Genomic DNA, 9,857 nt, shown 5'->3' with positions numbered 1-9,857 from the left:
TCGGATGAAGTAAAACCATACCTTCGCGAGTGGCGTCAAATATTCTCTTCGAAAAGTGTGGATTCCTTATTTTGACACAGTCATGTAGAACCCTAAACTGTCAGTTCCTCGAGAATTTCTTACAAATTTTTAGGCTTGATATTGCTCATCAATGTGGAATATTTTTCATTTTCGAAATCTGGTAATTCAAAGAACTCATTAAAAGCATTTGAATTTATCGATACCTTGATTCCGTGAACTGGAACTTCTGTCATCTCGCTTGAAGTTAAATTCGCATAGAACTCACGAACTAGCTCCTCGTCCACACTAGGTCTCTTTTCAGAAAACAGCTCCCAATTGAGGGTTTCAGCAACTTGACGAATACGTGACATAAAGTCTCGGTAATTGCTCTCCTTTAATGTAAAGCCTTTTTCTGGATGCATCTGTTGATTTTAGAAGATACTTTCGTATCTCACTTTGGCTTTTTCATAGTGGAACTTGTTTTGTGTTTCATCAATTTGAGCGGAAGCACGAGTTCTCTTGCGAGGCATGTTTAACCTGATCATAAGATAGAAAAAAATATTTTCTCAATAAGATTTAATAAAAATTATTAATAATTCAATGAATTAAAAAAATTAATTAATTGAATAAAATTAAAATTTAAGAGAAAACTAGGTCTTACCACATTATTTTGTAAAAATATAAGAACTTTAGAAAAAAAAATAATAATGAAGGAAAAAAATGGCAATTTAACAGGAGGGTTGGAGGGTTTGTGGCTTAGGGTGGATGAAAGGAGAATGCCGCACAAGCAGCTAGGGCATGCGGGCGTGGTGTGTGTGGGAGCAGTGATGCGCAGCAGGGTTGGAAGCAATCAGTGACACGAGTGTTCGGCAGCAGGTAGGACTTGGGCGTGCATAGGATGGTGCGGAGGGCAGGTATCGCGCACGGGGTGAAGGCCTGGCGCGAGCTGAGGCTGGGGCAGCTCGAGGCAACGCGCGTGTTGTGTGCACAAGATGTGCGTACGATGGAGCTGGACATGTGCTAACCGACTGCTTGGTGCTGCTGTTGCTAGGGGTTCGATACTTTGGTGTTTTGGTGCTTTGGGTTTTAAGTGTTAGATGAATGGGAAGATGGGTGGTATTTATAGAGGGAGAAATATGAATTAGTGTAGAATTCTTAAAACAATTTAATTAATAAAAATTCTATGTTCTAAACCTATATAAAGATAACAACAATTAATAATTAGATATGTGCATATTAAATTATTAATTGCTATTTAATTTATTTTAAACAAAGATAAAATAAAATTAATCCTAATTCTATGCTAAGTTGATAAAGATTAATATATAAATTATAATAGATATAATTTTATATTAAAGATTATCATCTTATTATCTTTATTAAAAACTTACCAAATAAAATCCTAAAATTGATAATAATTAATATATGTTATAACGGGTATACTTATATATTAATAATTATCAATTTTTTTCTTTTTCTTTTTAAACTAAAAACACTTATTCTAGAAGCCTTTTGAAAATATTTACAAAAAGAGGCATCTAGTTTTTATTATTCATGAAAAGAGCAACCAAATTTTAAAAATACTTCAATTAAGTCCCTAAACTTAATGAAAATTTGAAATTGAGTCACAATTTAAAACTCGGGTCAAAATTGACCTTTTTATTTGAAAAATCAAAGATTAAAATCTTTATTTAGAGAATAATTTTTAGGAAAATTATGTTAAAATCAATTCCCAGGAACGATTGGAGGGGTCACAAGCGGTCCCGCTTAAGTTCCAATTTTCTAGACAAAATTTATTTAAACATACTAATCCAAAAAATATACCCTAAATCATTTATTAAAAGGAACATAGGAAAATTTTAAACATCTGACAAAATGAATGAAATTTCATTCTGTTCAATCTTATCTCCCCAATAGTGTTTCAGGCGCTGAGCGTTAACTCGAGAATTACCTCCCTTACCTTGGAGCTCGACAACTCCGTATGGATAGACATGATGAATCTTAAATAGACCGGAGCAACGTGATTTTAGCTTACCTGGAAAGAATTTTAGTCGAGAATTAAATAACAAAACTCGCTGACCTGCTTCAAATTCTCGAACTCGAATGTGCTTGTCATGCCATTTCTTAAGTCTTTCCTTGAGTAATTTGGCACTTTCATAGGAGAATACCTGGAGTTCCTCTAGCTTATTGAGTTGGAGCATCCGTTTCTCTTTAGCAAGCTTAGGATCCAAGTTGAGTTGTCGAAGATCCCAATTAGCCTTGTGCTCTAATTCTAAGGGTAGATGACATGCTTTCCCAAAGACCAACCTGTAAGGTGACATCCCTAAAGGTGTCTTGTATGCTGTTCTGTAAGCCCATAAAGCATCATCCTACTTTTTGGACCAATCACGTCGGTTTGGGCAAACTACTTTCTCAAGTATGTGCTTGATTTCCTTATTTACCAGTTTAGCTTGCCCATTCGTCTGCGGATGATAAGCTGTTGCAACCTTGTGTTTCACTCCGTGCTTGTCTAATAACCATTTTAACCGCTTGTTCACAAAGTGGGACCCTTCATCACTAATGATAACTCTTGGGGTTCCAAACCTTGTGAACACGTGTTTCTGCAAGAACTTAATTACAACTCTAGCATCGTTTGTTGGATAGGCTTCAGCCTCGACCTACTTGGACATATAATCTACTACTACCAATATATACTTGTGACCAAAAGACGGAGGAAAAAGGACTAAGAAAATCAATACCCCATACATCAAACAATTCTACCTCAATGATGTTTGTTCGAGGCATCTCATTTCTGTTGGTGACATTTCCGACCCTTTGACATTAGTCAAAGCTCTTTACGTACGTATATGCATCTTTGAATAGTTTTGGCCAAAAGAACCCGGCTTGCAATACCTTGGCCACCGTACTAGTTCCTCCAAAGTGTCCCCCACTCGGAGCTGAGTGACAATGGTATAATATCTTTTGTACTTCATCTTCTGCCACGCATCTCCTGATCATTTGATCTGCACACTTTTTAAACAAATATGGCTCTTCCCAGAAATAGTACTTCATATCATGAAAGAATTTTCTCCTTTGTTGATACGTCTTATCGATTGGCATCAAACCATAAGCTAAATAGTTAGCAATATCAGCAAACTAAGGGGTACTATAGACATGACTTACCTTCAGTATGTGTTCAGCTTGGTTACTTGGTTTTCTAGTCTCTTCCAATCTTGAATTTCTAAATCGAACTCTTGAAGTAGAAGCACCCACTGGATTAGTCTCGGCTTAGCATCTTTCTTGGCAAGTAAATACTTAATTGCCGAGTGGTCTGTATAAATAGTTACTTTTGTACCTACAAGATAAGATCGAAACTTGTCAAAAGCAAATACAATCGCAAGTAGCTCTTTTTCTGTTACCTTATAGTTCAATTGAGCTCTTGTAAGAGTACGGCTTGCATAGTAGATGGGATGAAAAACTTTGTTCCTTCGCTAGCCCATGACAGCCCCTATTGCGAAGTCGCTTGCATCACACATTAATTCAAATGGCAAATACCAGTCTGGTGTGACGATTATGGGTACAGTAACTAATCGACTCTTCAAATCTTTGAAAGCCTTTAGGCATTCATCACTGAACTTGAACGTCATGTCCTTCTCCTAAATTTGCATAAGGGTTTAGCAATTTTGGAGAAGTCCTTGATAAATCTTCAATAGAACTCGGCGTGGCCCAAAAAGCTCTTAACACCCTTTACAGATGTTGGAGGTGGGAGTTTCTCGATAACATCTACCTTTGCTTTATCTACCTCGATTCCATGTCTCGTTATCCGATGCCCTAGAATAATTCCTTCTCGTACCATGAAATGGCACTTTTCCCAGTTAAGTACTAGGTTTGTTTCTTCGCTTTGCCTTAGTACCTTATCTAGATTGGTTAAGTAATCATCATAAGTATCACCGAATACTAAAAAGTCATCCATAAAAACTTCCAAGTACTTCTCAACCATGGCAGTAAAAATAGACATCATACATCTTTGAAATGTAGCAGGTGCATTACATAAACCAAATGGCATACGTCTAAATGCAAATGTACGCAGGTGAACGTTGTCTTGTGCTGATCTTTTGGTGCTACTGTAATCTGATTATACCTCGAGTATCATCGAGAAAACAGTAATAGTCTCGCCCCGCGAGTCTATCCAACATCTGATCCAAGAATGGAAAAGGAAAGTGATTTTCTTAGTCGCCTTGTTCAGTTTCCAGTAATCAATACAAATCCTTCATCCTGTAACTGTTCTAGTTGGTATCAACTCATTATTCTCGTTCTCTACGACTGTGATACCTCCCTTCTTTGGCACACACTAAACCAGACTTACCCATGAACTATCTGAGATAGGATAAATGATACCCGCATCTAACCACTTGATAATCTCCTTTTTCACCATGTCCTTCATAATGGGGTTCAGTCTTCATTGTCCATCAATTTTCCCTTTTTCACCATCTCCCAGGATAATCTTGTGCATGCATACAGATGGACTAATACCACAGATATCGGCTATGGTCCATCCGATAGCCTTCTTGAATTGTTTCAACACCAAGATGAGTTTCTCTTCTTGTTCAATAGTTAATTCTGCTGAAACAATCACAGGCAAAGTAGAAGCGTTACCTAAATAAACATATTTTAAATGTGAAGGTAATTCCTTGAGTTCTAATTTAGGTGGTTCCTTGATTGATGTTTTTAGTTGGGCATACTCCCTCTTCTCTAACTCCAAAGATTCAAAGCGGGATTGCAGATTAAATCCCCTTTGATTAGCTTCTAACAAAGATAAGTATTCATCCTCCTTTTCATCATTTGGAGGATTTGATGTCAAAATTTGTTCCAACGGATCCTCAACATAGTTGAGCTCCTTTTCCACTAATGAATCTGCTAAGTCAGATACTACAGAACAATCATCAATTGTGTCAGGAAATCGCATAGACTAAAAACATTAAATGTTACCTGATCATCCTAAACACGCATCATAAGCTTGTCCTTCTGTATATCAATAAGGGTCTTTCCCTTTGCTAAGAATGGTCTTCCTAGGATAATTGGCACTTCTTTGTCTGCTTCAAAGTCTAGGATAACAAAATCAACAGGGAAGATAAATTTATCTACACGTACCGATACGTCCTCGATATTTCCTTCTGGGTGTGCTAAGGATCGATCTGCTAGCTGAAGTGTAACCGTAGTAGGTCTAACTTCACCTATACCTAACTTTCTAAATATTGACATAGGCATCAAGTTAATACTCGCACCTAAGTCACATAAAGCCTTACCACAATATGTTACTCCAATGTTGTAAAGTATGGTAAAACATCCAGGATCCTTCAGCTTTAGGGGTAGTTTGTCTTGAAGATATGCGCTGCATTCCTTCGTCAGAGCTACCATCTCAAATTCTCCAAGTCTTTATTTTTTGGACAGGATATCCTTCATAAACTTGATGTAGTTCGGCATTTGTTCAAGGCCTTCAACCAACGGGATGTTGATGTGAAGTTGCTTGAGTACGTCTAGAAATTTCTTGAATTGAATTTCCTGCTTCTGCTTTTGAAGTCTTTGAGGGTAGGGTGGTGGTGGTTTCTTTACTGGAATTGGTTGATTCATTTTCTGTGGCAATTCTGCATCTAATAAAGTTGTTAGTTGATCGGAATCAGCAAGTTCTAGAATTACCTTGTTGGGTTTTTCAGATTCTGGTTCTTGTGCAACTGGAATTTCAACACTCGGTTGAACTTCCTCTGAGTCTTGAGCATCAGCTGGCTCCTTTTCAGCTTCAATAGTGTTGGGCCCTACTGTCTTTCCGCTCCTCAATGTCAATGCTTTGCAATGCTCCTTCCCCGGATTCCTCGGATTCTCCGTATCACTAGGTAAAGCACCTTCTGGTCGGTTCCTAAGTTTAGTAGCCAGCTGGCCCACTTGATTCTCCAAATTCCTTAGAGTGGCATTGTTTTTTTCCATGTATGCCTTCAATAAATTCTTTAATCTATTGTAGTTTTTAGAGTGGCATTCTCTAAGCTAGTTTCTGAGCTTCTTGGGAAAAACTAGGCGGCTGAGTTGGTCTAGGTTGATCGTAGTTGTTACTGGTTCCAGCCCCTTGGTTGCTCCAGGAAAAATTCGGGTGGTTTTGCCATGATGGGTTATAGAAGTTGGATTGCAGTCATTGCCTTCCTTGGTTTTGGTTCTGGTTGCCAATGTAATATACGGATTCAGGGTTTGATGGACATTCTTCGAAAAATATCCCTCCCCACAATAAACACAGGCTATACTCTCAAATTGGTAAGGTGGTTGGGCTGCAAAACTGTTAGACCCATTAGTGGTAAGATTCTTAAGCATTGAGGATATGGAAAATACCTGACATGCGAATGAAGTGAGAGCATCCACTTCATGTATTCCAGCAACTCATCTTCCTGACCTGGCTCGATTGGTTGGCCATTGATAATTGTTACTGGCGATCCTCTCGATGATTTCGTAAGCCTTATTATAGGACTTAGAAAGGAGAGCACCGATAGTAGAAGCATCCACTGCCATCCTCGTGTGAGCATTAAGACTATTATAAAATGTCTCAAGTTGGATCCAATGTGGGATTCCATGATGAGGGCCTTTCTATAGTAGCTCTTTGTATCGTTCCCGTGCCTCATACAAGGACTCATCATCCATTTGTTGGAAAGCAGTGATCTTGTTCCTCAACTTAGCATTCTGACTAGGCGGGAAATACTTCATGAGGAATCTTTTAGCTAACTCTTGCCATGTAGGAATTGAGTTTGGTGGCAATGAATTCAACTAGGCTCGAGCTTTGTCCCTTAGTGAGTACGGGAACAGCTTCAATCGTAATGTATCTTCGGAAACTCCAGCTAATTTGAAAGAGTCGCTCACTTTCATAAATAGTCTTAAATGAAGATGAGGATCCTCTGTAGGCATTCCACTGAATTGGCCCACTGTCTGGAGCATCTGGAACATGACTGGCTTCAGCTCAAATTGTTTTTCCTCAATTTCGGGTATCCTAATACCCGGATTAAGATCATTAAAAATAGGCACTGCATACTGCCTCAAGGCTCTATCCCTATCATCAGCAATAAGGATAGGATTTTCAGCAAGGTTTGCTCCATTTCCTTGATTCATATTCTCAAAATTCATTCCTTCAGTCCTTCTCTAGTTCGCTTATCTTCTTCACTGTTAGAAAGTTCGTTTCGGTCAATACACATAAACACCTGAAATAATCACAGAAAAATTAATTTAGTTAAAAATTAAAAAGAAATATAAACCAAAATGTAAAACTAAAGAATTCAAAAATAATGACTTTTTGAAACAGTCCCCGGCAACAACGCCAACAAGTGTACACAATCGCAACAAGTAATAAAGTGACAAGTAAATGTCGAGTTATCGTACCCACAGGGACTGTAAAAGAATTATTTATGAAATTAATTGTAAAAAACTTTGGTGAGGTAAAAATAATTTGGCTTTAAAAGATGGAAAAAAATTATTTAAAAATAAGTAAATAATTAAAAATAACAAAGGAGTTCTAATGCACGATTTCAAATAAGATTTAATCAATGTAACATACTTGTGTTGAATTAATTATATTTCTTGAACTCAAAATTATTAAACTCATGTTTATACTGTTATGAATAAATTCACAGCAACCCGATAGTTTTCTAACTTATGAACAAACTTACATACAAAAATCCATTCATCTCTTGACAATCCCTATGTCAATTCAACCGAATAAACAGATTCTAGGAAGCAAACATGCTATTGCACATACATACTCATTAAATTGAACCAATCTCTTGCATATCCCTATGTCAATTCAAACGATTAATTAAATCTAATAAGAATATAAAAGACTTTGTGAAGTAATAAGGCATCCCTACCTTGAAACAATTTAATCACAATAATCTTGCAAGTTATGCAAGGTAATAATATCGCCAGATACATTGCTAATTTACCCTTCAGCTACCTTAGAAGAATAAACATGCACTGATTAAGTACTGTGCCAATTAATTATAATTTCAATCCATTTAAATAATTAATTCATTAGTTACCTCATAGTCGTAACGCAAGAATAACTTAGGCATGATTTTACTTAACCAAGCAATTTACCGAGGCCTATAATAGCATAAACATCATTTTAACAATTCAAGCAGGCAGAATATAATCAACCCAACACAAACATAATTTAAGCTAAATTGATTAAAATAACCATTTCAATAGCTTAAATATTCATAAACATGTTCGTCAAAACAACAACAAAAATTAAAGAGCTAGGGATCAAGAGGCAAATCCGGTGTTTCTCCGTGGCTTGACTAGTTGCTCCGTTCTTCGTTCTTCGTTGGCCTTGGCTATCAAGGGGGCTTATGAACACCTAATTGCTTCTCTAAAATGGCTAATAGAAGCCTCTTTCCCAAGAGAAGAAATCGGCACTTGAACAAGAGGGAATGGAATGGAAAAAATGAGAGAAAAGTGAGAGAGGGAATGAGAGAATGATGTGAAGTGAGTGATGCTTTGAATGATCAGCAACGGGTGGCTTTTATAGCTGATTGTGGCTGCTAAAAATAGAAATTCTAGCAGCCAAAGAGACCTCCCTTGGCTGGCCACACACATGGCAAAGTTGAGAGTTTCAATTTTGCTATTTTAAGCTTGGGGCAAATCTACAAAGCCATAATTTAAGGTGGGGTTTGAATGCAATTTAGAAGTCTTTTGAGGGCCTTTTTGCAAGCTTATTTAAGAAGCTAAATGCTGATTTGGGTCAGAATATGGACGGTTTTGGGCTGCCCATTTAGTGGTTGGTTTGGTTCACTCAATTTGGCTCGACCAATGCGGTTCAATTGGACCCTTTCTCCATAATTAATTAAAAATATTTAACCCACATTAAATGGGGAATAAATTAAAATTAATTAAATTATGAATTAATACACATTTCTGGACCGTCTTAGGCTAGAAATTAAAGTGCCTTGATACTTCAAATTTCTTCTCGGTTTTGTGGTTTCAGCAATGTCAACTGAGCCAATTTTCGTCCTTTGCGCAAATCTGTCGAAAATAGTCAAAGTTATTCAAAATTAAGTATAAAATTAAATAAATTCACCATGTTCATATTTTTAACATGATTTAATTATTTTATAATATTTAATTATTTTTCGACAAGAATTTAACCGGATTTGCATGAATTTAAGTAAAATTGGGTATCAAAAAATATATAAATTTTTGTGTTTATAGGCCCACACTGCCCATTTCGGCCCATCATGGCCCATAACTGCCCAAGCCCATGAAAATGCTCATGGGGTCCTCTACGATCAACCGCTCATGTTTTACACGCTCGTGAAGCGTCAACAATAATACTTTTTTGGCTTTTTCCAATCTACGTTTATAACAGTGTGGTTACACACACCTGTTTGCGAAAAGTACTAGAAGTTCACGAGCACCAATCTTACATTCATACAAGGCATTCCATTAGCCGCTTGAAAAAAAAGGTAAATCATCCTCCTTTTTAATACCTAGTTCCAAAAACATTAGATACTTGCCTTGAATGATCAAAAGTGGTTTAACCCACTTAAACTACAGAAAAAGATTGGTCACCCAATACTCCTTACAAGTCGACAGTGAAAGGAGGTGTTAGCTACAGGATTAACACAGCAGAGAGGGAAAGTAAAAGAAAGCCGAAAGAACAGAACCAAGTAGGGACCTACTAAAAAATGCAGAATCACTTCGGAGAGGATAGCAGTCGGTCTACACTCACCATGAATGCTGAAAGTACACAGAGTGATAGGGACAAAGTGGTACAATCGTATCCCTAGCAGCAATCAGAAGAGAAGAGGAGACATTAAAAGAAGATCATAATGGTGAAGAGAAACAAAAAG

At 37.1% G+C, this 9,857-nt stretch overlaps 1 non-coding gene across 1 annotated transcript; it reads left to right on the top strand.

Moving 5' to 3' along the window:
• The first annotated feature begins 6,586 nt into the window (after positions 1–6,586).
• LOC121205690 (small nucleolar RNA R71) lies at positions 6,587–6,693 on the top strand. Its single transcript, XR_005900766.1, has one exon. It is a non-coding gene; the product is annotated as a small nucleolar RNA R71 (small nucleolar RNA).
• The last annotated feature ends 3,164 nt before the right edge of the window (positions 6,694–9,857 follow it).

This window comes from Gossypium hirsutum, chromosome A08, assembly GCF_007990345.1.
Source record: "Gossypium hirsutum isolate 1008001.06 chromosome A08, Gossypium_hirsutum_v2.1, whole genome shotgun sequence".
Lineage (NCBI taxonomy): Eukaryota > Viridiplantae > Streptophyta > Magnoliopsida > Malvales > Malvaceae > Gossypium > Gossypium hirsutum.
This window is presented reverse-complemented; position numbering and strand designations above follow the sequence as displayed.